The following is a 5,521-nucleotide window of genomic DNA, read 5'->3' as shown; positions in this document are numbered from 1 at the left end:
CCCAAAGTGCCGGCCTTGGCAGGGGAAGGATCTTTCAAGGAGTCTCTAGAGCAAGCTTCTCTCTAAACAAAAAAACAAAAAAAACCCCAAAACAAAAAACCCCACCACCAATGCCCAGTTAGTTATGCTGGCGGAAGCCTTCGGCACATCCCAGGCGCGCGCCCAAATCGCGTTTACCCTACGAATCTTGCTGTAAGAGCAGCACAATCCGGAGTCAGGACCTCCGAGGGGCGCGCACGGCGCCCCGAAATACTAGCCACCGACCTGGGAAATTAGTCGACCCTTGGCACCCCCAGTGTCTCTCCCGCAACACACACACACTCCCAACCCAAATTGTTCTGGGAGAGCCTTGCCAAGTTTAAACAAATAGCTGAACTACAAATGTGCGGCTCTTCGAGAAGCGAAGAAACAAGAGTTTGCTGAGATTTGTTTCGGTGAAGCCGGGCATAAATTACTCCGAGTGGAACCGAACACGTCCTTAATCAATGGCGCCTGAAAAACACTAAAAATGAAATATGGGTGTTGGCAAGTTGGCTTCGATTCTTCGCTTGGCCATCCGAAATAAAATAATACTCGTTCGAATAATAAGAATGGACAGAAGGGTGAAAATTAAACACGAGAGCGAGCGCGCGCGCATGGTGGCTGGCGTGACCGCAAGCTGATGGCACCGTTCCTTCTCTCTGAACTTTTCCTCCCTCCAAAGTTTCTTTGGCAAAAGTGGAAACTTGCACTCAGGCGCGCATAAACACACCAAATTGGAGTGGGGGGGGAGTAGAGGGGGTACGACGAGCAGCGTGGAACTTGAGCACCAGGCAAAATAAACAGGGAATACACGTGGGAAAATTGGGAAGGTTTGAACCACTGAGGTGTAACAGTTCTTTCTTATTCAGGGTGGTGGCAGGGAGATAATAAGTGAAGTGTTTGCGATAATAGTCTCGGGAGAATCATCCCAAAGGAGAGAGAGAGAGCGCGCAAGTGTGCGTGCGTGTGTGCGTGCAATTGTGCGCGCGTGTGTAAGTAAGTGTGTATAAGCGCGTGCGCACACAAACACGCGTATACGTGTATACACACGGGCGCACTCCGAAGCCGGGCAAATTATCAATTTGAATCTGTGGGATCCGTGTAAGGTGTGCGATTATGGGTCATTATGCTGTGTGTTGTTAGAGAACACAGAAAGGGGGGGGAGAGAAGGGTTGAGATCTTAAACATGATTTATGGTAGACTCTGCGATTCCTTTTCTCAGGCTTTTAACAGACGGGGGCTGTACAATGGAACATGTTGAAAGGCCAGATCGGACGTGTCCTCTCCCTCCCCCTCACACCCGGCTTCCCCCCTCCCCCGCCACCCTTTTAAGGGGTGGGGTGCGGAGAAAGAGGAGCCTTGGGTGGTGGTTGAAAGCCCAGGCAGGGCTCTGTCCCTTTAAGGTCACTGCATGCTCTGGTATGATGATGTTTAGAAGGACAGCTGGGCAATGGCCATCTGACTGACTTCGGCTTGACATCTGGGAGCCCACTGGTGTGTGGCACGCGAATCGCTTGATGTCGCTATTTAAATGCAAATTTGTGGGGGGATCATTGAAGCCTCACCCCGTAAATTCACACAAAAGGAACACTTCACACACTCCGAGGAGGAGGAGGAGGAGGAGGGTCGTTACTTCGGGAGGTCTTGGCTGCAACATGCAAATCTCATTCAAATCCGCAGCACATTCTGCATGACTAACTTTGCTAAGGTCAAGACTTTTGGGGGGGTGGAGAAGGAGGAGGGGACGGCTGCCTGCCTGGCTGTGGCCGGGCTACCAACTCAGCTGAGTCTTGGTCAGTTCCTGGGCTCTCTCATTTAAGGACGAGCACCTCCCCACTGCTTAGGTTGTGACCAGGCCTGCCTGGCCCTCCCCGAGGTTGCAAACGTTTCAAAAGGAAAGTTTCACCATCCGCGGCAGAAGGGCGCATCGTCTGCTTCCCCCTGGTGCTTTGTGTCCCGGTGAACTTCACCTTCTTTGGCAGGACAGCGCCTCGCCGGGGGCTCGCAGCCAGCCTCGCCCCGGCCACCTCCCTCCCTGCCACCTCCTCCCCTTATATTTGGGATAAGAGAAGCCCCCTTTTTATGAGGGAAACACTGATTTCCCCCAAGTATTATGCGGACGCTCTTGCAAACAACTCTCCGCCTCTTGCTTAAGCAGATACTCTTTCCCCCCGCTCCTTGGACAAGAGGAATCGCCCCGTCCTTTTGCTCTCTACCCCCGGGATGGGGTGGGGTGGGGTGGGGGGCAAAGGCGGAGTGTTTGCTCCCTGCCCCTCGACGGGGTAGAAAACTTGAGCTTGAGGTGCTCGAAAGCAAGCAGACAAAAACAGGAGCCGGATGTACATACACACACACACTTAGGATCCAAACCCAGGAAGTAATTTCCCCCCTTCCCTTTCCATCTCTGCGCTTTGCTCCTCGAATATGGCTTGGAGCCAGAGGTGAAAGAGAGAAGGGGAAGGAGAAAGAAAGAAAGAAAGTTGGTGAATGATAAAGACCGTATTTTCCACGCTTTGGGTGCAGGACCAGATGATCTAGAAAATGAGCTGAAATAGATTCAGCCTCAGAGTCTGATGTGAAGAGCAGCTGACTCCCGTTTCTGGCCAGATGGCTTCTGAACACAGATTTGCATTCATTTTCGCTTAATATCGTCCAAAATAGCGGGGCAGCTGCATTTGTTGTCAAAAAGGTTTAAAACTCCCCTTTCTTTCTGGGGCAGGGTCGTTACCTTATGTGATGGGGGGCTTATGCAACTTTCACCCCCCTCTCACACACGCAGACACCTCCCTCCTTCTCCCCCTCCCCCTTTAGTCAACAGTATCAGATTTAAAAGGATTTGTTTTAAAACCATCTAATTTGGTAATCAGATTTAAATCGCCTTGGCGCGTGTAATCTGAATTAAAGATACTGTAAATGGTTTGAAGCATGGTGCTTTTTGTTAGTGCAGGCAAAAGGAGCAACTTTAACCTTCTTCGGGTATATTTTTATCAGATTGGTCCTGATCAGATATTTGACCCACGGTGGGAAAGTATCTTTTAAAAAAAGAGATAGCCGGGAGAGACAATAGTATTTTGTCCATAATGACTCCAAGAAGCTTTTATCGTCTATATATACTGTACAAAACACACAGAAAAGCGGACTGAAAAAGAAAATGAGACATTTATTTTTCTCCCCCCCCAACTTGTTTTGTAACTTTAGTTCTCCTTGCAAATCTAGCTCAGAAGAGGTGTGACATCTTTCAATCTACCCCACAGTACCCACTGATTATTATTATGGAGTCAGGATCCCCCCTTTAATTTATCGTGAATAGTTTCTATACACTTTGATTTAAGGTTATTAACATTCTATAGACAGTGGCATCTTTAATATGTGGCGATCGCTTCTAAAGACTAATCTCATTACCCTCAAATAGTCATAAAATATGATTTTATTATACTTACGTATTTAATTAGACGGCCAGCAATGTAATGGATTTTGAGATCGGGTAGAGCAACAGCTTTGATAATTCACTTATCTTTAGCAATAGTCATTAACCCCCAACACCAGCAAAATAGATTGCTTTCTAACACATATTTCCGCGCACCCCCCCTCACCCTTTGAGGAGGGATCGGGGGTCCCTTGGTAACACAAATCGGACTTCGATTTTCACCGATTAATTAAAATATTAACGTACATACCCCTGCCAATTCACATAAAAGGAAGTCCTAACCCACCCAAGATGGGGGAAGGTTTATATATATATATATTCAATACCCTTGTTGGGCTCATATGTACACACACAATCAGACGGGGGGGGGCGGAGGAGGGGATCTGCTGCGTCTCTGCAGAAGAGTATCCGGGACACCCCTTTGTCTATAGTATACCGAAGGTCTCCTCCTTGCGAAAAAGCAACTGCCCTTTTGAAAACCCTGCGCCCTATCTCTTTCTTCTCCCCCCCTTTATTTCCAGGAATAATTCACCTCGTGCTGTCAGTGGTGTGTCTCCCATCTCACAAGTAATTAGCCATTTCACTCTTAACTCCAATAATCCTACAGTTCTAGCACTTTTGAGTGCTCATCTCCCCATTGCCTTTACCTCTCTGAACACACACACGCACACACACACAAAAATACACGCACACAGCTCTAACGATTCCTCGAAACCCAAGTTTCAAAGATGCTGTGATCTGCCTTTCCTAACCTGTTACCGGAAAAGAGCTAAAAGGCAAACGCGAGGAAAAAAACCGCGTCACTTGGAAAGCACTGCCAGGCATTGATTGGGATTCTAAAGAGCGCCGCGCGGGTTTCTTTTCCTCTCTGCTCCTCATCAGTAGGAGCGTAACTTTGGAGGCTTGTGTTTCTTGTGTTTTTTAAAAAATAAATAAAAATAAAAATAGGAGCGGATTAGAAAACAGGACGTGCTTTTGGAGGGGGGGGGAATGGGCGGGCTCGGCTATTGTTCTGGGCGGCGTTCACCTTCCCCACGAATATTATTAGAAAGTTTGCATTTCATGCCTGCGCCCCTGCGGACCCGGCGAAGAGTTGCCCTTTACCCAAACGTAACGGGGCTTCGTTGCAGTTGGTCAACACGCACTAATCACCCTGTGCGCAGTTTGCAGACCACCTGTAATCGTTCCAGGGCTTGACTCGTAAAATTAAACCAGAGACCGTGTGTGTGTGTGCGCGCGCGCGCGTGTGTGCGTGTATTTTAATGCAGCCAAGTCAAGCAGCCTGGCCAATTCACTTTCCAGAACGCACGGAACCTTGTCGGAACGGCCCTTTCTTCCCCGGTTCACCCCCCAAAGATTGCTGTAAGAGAGAGCCCGTGTGTGTGTGTGTGTGTGTGTGTGTGTGTGTGTGTAGGGGTTGGGAAGGAAGGATCCTGGCCACCTACACGCTGATGGCTTTAGCCTACATCCCACGCACCTTCTTCGCCCGTTTCTTCTCTTACCTTTCAGCGTGCATTTGTGTGTGTGTGTGTGTGTGTATAGGTTTTGTGTTTAACATCCAGCACCGCTCTCTGTTTATATTGAGGCGTGCTAGTCTTTTAACGATCGTGATTCTTTGCAAATTGCGAGGCGCTCCAGCTGTCCCTGTGCTGCGACTCTCCCCCCCACCCTTTTTATTAATATATATATATATATATATTCTAATTTCATTGGCTGCCGGCGCGCGTGTGTGTTGCATGCATATATATTATTATATATATATATATATGTATGTATAAAATAAAAAGCCCACCCTAACGCTTGCGTTATAAGGGAGGGGGGCAGCGTGGCGCTGCACTCGGAGGCTGCAGCAGTCAGTCAGAACTAAACAAGCTGTGGAGCTCTCGGCTAAAGGGAGGATTTGTTCTGCGCCCCATATATGGTGTTGGCCCCGCCTCCCGCACGTCAGAATCTGACAGCGCCGTTCCCGGGGGTTTAGAGTTTTGGCTCCCGGGAAAGGTTCCATTCCTAGGGGATGGAGGGCTGAGTTTTGTACGCTTCCCATCCATTCTGCAAGACGCTAAAGGCCCCTCA

At 48.8% G+C, this 5,521-nt stretch overlaps 1 protein-coding gene across 20 annotated transcripts in view; it reads left to right on the top strand.

Moving 5' to 3' along the window:
- EBF3 (EBF transcription factor 3) overlaps positions 1–5,521 on the top strand; it is a 189,124-nt gene that overhangs the window by 15,669 nt on the left and 167,934 nt on the right. For 3 of the 20 annotated variants that reach the window (XM_082222897.1, XM_082222894.1, XM_082222893.1), the window contains exon 1: positions 5,275–5,521. This exon is cut by the window's right edge and continues 939 nt beyond it. The exons of 2 other annotated variants lie outside the window; for them this stretch is intronic. The gene's annotated coding sequence lies outside the window, so the exon portion shown is untranslated. Of the gene's footprint in view, positions 1–5,274 lie in introns of those variants that run through there. 15 more of the 20 variants (XM_082222885.1, XM_082222879.1, XM_082222878.1 and 12 more) reach the window with 9 other exon arrangements.

This window comes from Podarcis vaucheri, assembly GCF_965113315.1.
Source record: "Podarcis vaucheri genome assembly, chromosome: 5".
NCBI lineage: Eukaryota > Metazoa > Chordata > Lepidosauria > Squamata > Lacertidae > Podarcis > Podarcis vaucheri.
The sequence above is the reverse complement of the archived record's forward strand: the minus strand, read 5'-3'. Positions and strand labels throughout refer to the sequence as shown.